Below are 7,091 nucleotides of genomic sequence, written 5' to 3'. Positions count from 1 at the left end.
TTTACACTTCAGCGATGGCTGAAAGAGGGAAATGGCAGAGCTATCCAGAGCTGCCTTATCCAAGGGATCATAGCAAAAAGGGATCTCAGGCAAAGACACTCTAGAGGTGCCCTTCTCTCTGCCTGGCTGTCTGTCCCTCTTTTGGGTATAACTCTAGTCCAAATGTCTAGCTTAGACTAGATGTTTAATTTTTATTTAGCTGTCTAAAGTTAAGGAAAATATATCCATTAGAAAACTAGGCTGGTATAACCCTGTGTTTACATAAAAGTTTAAAGAGATATTTTGATTAATAGAGTGTTGGTAAATTGTCTTATAGCAAAGAATTTGAGCTTTTTTGACTAATCTAAAAGAAATAAGAATAATCTCTTGTTATCAGATGTATAGGTCAACAGATGCCAAAGAAGGAAAGAAAATACCTCTTACTGCAGATGAATTCTTGGCTTTTAGATGCCTTGAGTTTCCACTGGTATTAGATTACTTGGTCTTTGCTTTTGTGCCAGTTTGATTCCAAGTGTTATGCTGTGTTATTTTTTGCTGGGGCAATTTATTTTTCTTTCCTTTGTGTATGAGTCTCTCCTATGTGGATGCAAATTTTCATGTGTGTGTCCACAGGATCTGCTAAAAAAATTAAATATAACTATATGGACTGAGAAGAGAGAAGAGTCCTCAAAAAAACCCAAACAAACAAACAAACAAAAAATCCAGTCTATGGGTCTTTACTCATTTACAGGGTTCATTATAAGAAGGTGTTCCCATCTCGGTTGCAGAGAAATGGAATATATCCACTTCCAGATAGAGAACTCAAATCTAAAGAACTCAATAAAACTAAATGCTTTTATTCTCCTAATTCCTTACGACCCTGAAAATAGGCAGGGTGCTATAATGTGATTCCAAAAATCTGCATTCAAATATTCCTGGCTCTATTTCAATGTCCCCATGTGTATATATCTAGAGGTTGAGGCCAAAATATTTTTCAAATAGTTTTTCTCAAGATATTTCAACAGACAACCCTGTCATCATTAAAATGGCAAGTTTCACTGCCCAGAAATAAGGAGCATTTTCAGTTATGTGTCTCACCTCTGGGGTTTTGTTTTCTCCATGTCTGATGTGCTTTTTCACATTTGTTTACTTCTAAGACATATTGCAAAGCTTGGACAGCAGGGTTTTGTTAGGGTATGCAGGCATAGCATGCATCCCAGATTTTTAGCACCAAGCATTACTCTCTCACCAGACAAAAGTAACATCTGATTTCTTACAAACAATGGAGTAACTGATTTCTTACAAATGACGAAGTATCAACATTTTACTGGTAGGCATGGTTTAAAGCTCCACTTAAAAAATAATGACAGACATAAAGAGTGTGCCCTTAAAACCATTGCTGCTCCTAAATCTTCTCTACAGCTTTCAAATTTTCTTCCCTCTAGGTTAGCACTTTCTCTTTTACTGTTACTCTCTCTCAGTGCAATTTTTGCAGGTTCTGAAATAAACCTTCCAATTTACAATCTGTCTATTATTGGCACTTAATTATTAAACCCTTTCACAATTAAGTCATTTCAGTGTCTTGAGAATTTATTAGCTAGGAATTAACTCTTTGTTCACACATTTACTATCTGTGCTATAGTCCCTAGAGATTTTCTTCATAGATCTTGTTATTCCATAATGCTAATTGGTGCCAGTGGAGGATACCTAAATGCCAAGCTATTTTCAGCTGATCTACAGCTATTTCACTAATGAACTTGTACCATGAACAGAATAAAGCTAGAGCTCCAACAGAAATGGATGTGTTTGGATTTCTCACAAATGCTTCTGTTGAATTGGCAGAAGGGTGCACTTACTCGTAAAATGCATGAACAAATTTCAGCTGGCCAATCAACATCTGTTATAGAGATAAATGTGAGCCAAAATTTCTAGTTCTAACACTCAGTATTTGGCCTAGAAAGAATGATTATTTAAACTTTTCATGGCTAGATCCCAAATACAGTCTTGGAGCCAGCTAAAGCATCTACCAGAAAGGTAGGCCATACTCCATATCCGAAGGAAGGATGCTTGTTAGACTTGGTTTATTTTTAGTTCAGTTTTTCAGTTCTTTGGTTTTTTTAAATCTAAGTTTTCATTTACATTATAGTAGTACTTTAAAGAGCTAATAGATTCAATTGTTTCTATTACAAATTTTATTTAACTGAATATGCAAATAGCCAGATTATTTGCTGACTTTTGGGTATAGGTTTTTGTAGAAGCTATGCATATGAAAAGTTTGATAATAAAAGTTTGACATAAAGTAGGGTTTGAATGAATAAAAAATCTGAGTAGATATTGATTTCAACAATCATATTAAAAATATTAACATTTCGGAAGAAAAGCTCAAAGCTGATAAAATGTTTTTTCAATATTTTTCCTTTTGTGACATTTTTAAAACTTTCTAATTTAATGACAAAGGTGTTTTCTGGGGATATAGATTCACTGTGCTGAACTGCTCCCCTATAAATTTTTTCATTTCCTGAGCCTCTCATATTGGAACAATAGATTGGATGCTGAGCTGCTTTTTTCCTGAATAAACCAAGAAAAAACCCCCTTTCCTCTGGGAGAAACTGCACTGCCTGCAGTACTCTGTCCTGCAAACTACATTAAATTATCTTTGAAGGTTATCTGTAATATTCTGCTGAATATCAAGAGGTGTCACTGTTGAGCAGTAAAAAACTTCACTGAGTGAATTGCCCTTGTGAGGTTTAATTTCAGCTTTTTTCCTTGGAGGTGTGGAAAATGGTCCCCAACCCAATGGCCTGTTAAGGCTGAAACAACGTCATACTGCAGAAAGGTCCCGTAGAAGATAACAAAAAAATTATCCTTGTCACAGAGGTCAAGGAGTGAAAAATATCAGAGGTCTTTCTCAATTCTAATTTCAACATGGAGATATTCTAACTGAGTCGAGCAACCACATATATCTCACGTTCTGAGAATTCTGCAATTGTCTGTTGTAGGAAAATAATGCTTTGAAGGAGTACAAGGAAAATGACATTATAATCCAATCTCAGGCATGCTAGATGCTCTGGCCAAGATTGGGGTTAAATCCTGACCATCACATCATTTTGGTGTAATTTTGCCTTTATAGATAGGTTTCCTTTGAATCTTAGCTAATGCTACCCAGGCATCATATATTTCGAGATGTCCTTCTTCATTTTTGAGAACAAGGAAACTTTTCCCTTATTCATCATTTTGCCAACTCTTAGGTCCTACAAGCTCTGTTTTTCACTCATGCTACCATCTTAAATTTTCTACACAGAAGCAGATGATGGAAGAAAAGGGAATTTGATTAATAAAGTGCATTTTTCCTCATTCCCTGACCTGAGAAATAAGAAATCTCTGCCCTCAGGTTTCACATAGGAAAAATTCACCAGAATAGGAACCCTGGGATCTCAGGGCCAAAACCATTTTCAAATGCAGATGGAAGGTGTCACGGTGTCACAGTCCCCAGCCAGACTGATCGGAAGTTCCTCTGACTACTGACATCTCACTGCAAATTCCAATGTAGTTGCTGGACACTTGCTTGTACTTCTCTTTGTTTACCTTGGACTTAATGTTTTTAAAGCTTTCATGTTCCAGATAGCATCTCTTTCATCTGCCATGGTGTAAATATAAAGTTTCTCATTCTTAAATTCAGATCCATGTTCCTTTTTGAAGGGTTTCATTGAAGACTCTCTTTCCTTGAGGTTATTCTATACCAAGTAGCACATGCAGAAGCTTAAACATTATTATTAATTTATTAAAATCAGCTTTGGAGTTTTCCATTCTTGCTCCCTTTAGATTGACATGAAAACAAAATGAAGTATATTTATGTGAAAGCATATTGATTTAAGAAAATTTTATCTTGATGGAATATCTTCAAAGGGAAGGAAATCTTCCTCATGGGAAAAAAAGTAAAAACTTTTTGTTTTTTAATATAGTTATGAGAAAGGACAGAGGTCAAAAGTTTTTCCTTGTTTGTATACAGTTATGGAGCCACAAGTCTCTCACTAAATTTGAAGCTTATAGAAGAAAGCCTGTGATGAAAGTGCAGGTTTCTTTCAAATGTTTGTCTTCTTTTTGACAGGGCACTTTGTTTTCAGCTGGAGAGCTAAATAAGCCTAGAAATACTCAAAAAAACTTTCAGCCATAGATAAAGGCAAACATATCTCCCAGTGAAGAAAAGTTTAGTTCTATTGATCTAGTAAGGTCTGGTCAAAGCATAAGATGAATACATATAAGATGAATACACTTAGAGATAAAAGGTAAGTGTGTGAGAGAGCATTTTGGCTGGGGGTCGGGGGTTTTCATGGCACAATGACCCTGGAACCTTGAAAAACACTGGCAGAGGGAGCAGGGGGAGAAACAGCCAATGTTTCATGGTGGTGTTGTTCCATTTTATGAAGGAGGGCCATCAAGTCAGACTATTTATATAAAATGTTTCAATTCTGGTTTAGTTCTACTGAGTTTTAGCCTCTGGACTTCTGTACTTGTAAAAGGTAAATGGCAGGGGATTTTCAGGATATTTTTCTCTCCTCTACACCACTGATTAAATATGTCTATCTTTTGTCACTGATGAAAGATGTCTTATGAACTCAACCCCTGAGCATGAAGGGCTCCCCCAGACAGTTCTACCACCAGTTTTGTGTTAGAACTTTTCTGCGAGTTACTTGGATGGCCCTTGAACCAGCTCCACTGTCTGTGTAAATTTGTTTCCTTGGTCCTCTTTTGGGAGGTAAGGCATTCAGCTGCAACTTGAACAGGAGTTCCTTTTGAGTGTGTATGCTGATGTATCTGACCTCTTCTCAACACAGGCTGCCCCAGGTCTCAGTCCTGCAAACCCAGACAGGCTTTAACCAGCGCCTCTGAGAGGTGGCTGGGTCCATGTGTGTTTTCCTTGTAGCAAAGGAAAGGAGCTTGCTTCAAGTTTGTTTGGGTTTTCTTGAGAAATGGAGAACTTTGGACACAGGAAAACTTGTGACCTTCAGTAGAGACAGTCAAAAATGTGAGTACAAGCTTATTAAAGCCACTAATTAGAACCCAGGACCATTTCCTATCCCATTCCATATATTTTTTGTTTAGCCCTGAGTTTCCATGGGATCCAGGACCCTGGGAAGCTTAGAGAGTCATGTCACTGAAGAGAGATTACCTCCTTTTGGTCCATTATTTTAATAGACTAGGGTTTACATGCTGATCCTGTTTCTCCCACTGGAGTCTGCATTAATAATAAAACAAGCGTCATTAACATATGTGCAAGGATGTTTGGAAATATTTAAGTTTCATTTTGCATTAAGTGGCAACTCCTCTGAAATCACTGTTGTGAAGGAAACTGTTGCACCATGCAGGAGTTGATCAAAGGGAAGGCCCTGAAAAATAAGAAATCAAGTAAGTCAAGATGTTCATAAGTACTTATTGAATATAGAACTCATGAACACAGATCATGCTGAAATGGTGTCAGATAAAACCAGACTGAAGTAGTGAATATGGATTTAAGTATTTAATTTGAGAAACTCATTGTTGAAAATTTCTTGGGGGAGTTTAATATTATGAGAAAAAAGGCCCTGGGGGGTTCTGCATGTGAAAGCAGGTTAAGCAATAAGTAGAATTAAAACAATTGGATGTATGGATTAATGCCTGTATTTCACATTCTTCTGGTTTCCAGATATTCCAGGTGATGTTGGGAACTGAAGTGTGTGGAGGAAAAAGAACCAAAAAAAAAGTGGTTTTCAAGGAAGACTGCAGAGTTTGCAAATTCTGCCTGAAGACTTCAACCAGTTTGATTTATAAAATAGATGCCAATGAGGCAACTTACAGTGTTATAGCTTAGAAATATTTGAAAAAAAACCAAAACAACCCAACAGAATGACCAAAAACTGACTTCAGAAGGGTGTACTATAGGAGAAGACATAATCAGTTTATGAAAGCTGAAGCCAAATATGCAAAGGAAACAAATTTCGAAGAATATTCATAGGACTAATATTGAGCTATAAAACATATTGTTAAAGGAAATATTAGGCTCTCCATGGCCTCATCTCAAGGATGAATCTTTCCAGAAAGTGTGTTTGAGTCAAGCAAACTCAGTTAGGACAAAAGCAAGGGTGTCTGTTTTAAATTTAGTGACCTGTGATCTACAAGAAATGCAGTTGTATTTATCTCTTACATATACGCAAAATTACAATAAATGCATGAATTTTAGAGGTATTCTATTGATTTCAATAGGCCTTCATGAATTAAGGTTATAAAATAAGTTTTATACTCTAATAACAGGACCCTGTTTTATGATCATCTCTGGTGCTATGAAGAAATGGCATGGCTATCAAAAAAGTCCTTAGAAAGAGAGTATCCTGCAGTTAAATAAAATTTGATGTGAGCTGGGGGCTGGATTTGCAAAGGTCTTAAGGAATACTTTTCTGCTACTCTTAAAAGACTGCAAACTTCTAAAAGGTTTATGGAAGAACTGCCTTAGCTCAGTTGGTCAGAGGATGGCTCTAATAATATCAGTTTTGGGTTTGATCCCTGAGCTGGACATGATGACTCCTTCCAAATCAGAATATTTCATGGTTCTGTGAACACAGACCAGAGGTATGGGGGTAACCATGTGATTTGGAAAATCTCAGATGTAACGTTGTACAAATATTCTCTCTTATAGGCTATTTTAAAATACTGTATACCAAAAGCCCTGTGGTGGTATTGCTTTTTCTGACTCTGTGAGCCATTAGCCAAGAACCTCACATCAACACAAGCAACATACATAGGCTGCATAATTTGGAAAGCCAAAGAATTCACCATCTCCACCATAGTTCACAAACAGAAATTACAGTAGTTCCTAGGGAACTCATTGGTCCATTGCAGGAAAGGCAGGATGGCTCTGAACGTACAGCAACATCACAGACCCAGTGATGGTGAAGTTGTTGTCACCCTTTCTTTCACAGCTGGGCAAAGGACACTGGCATTCTCTGCTTCGACATCCTGAAGGTCAGAAATAAGTATTTGGCTGGGCCTGTTACTATTTCTCACACATTCTTTTCATATGCAAAGGAACAAAAAGCAAAAATAACTACTTCAAAAATGCAAAGTATGATGTTTCTTAA

The sequence above is a fragment of the Parus major genome, chromosome 3 (assembly GCF_001522545.3).
Source record: "Parus major isolate Abel chromosome 3, Parus_major1.1, whole genome shotgun sequence".
Classification (NCBI taxonomy): domain Eukaryota; kingdom Metazoa; phylum Chordata; class Aves; order Passeriformes; family Paridae; genus Parus; species Parus major.
Note: the sequence above shows the minus strand (reverse complement) of the source record.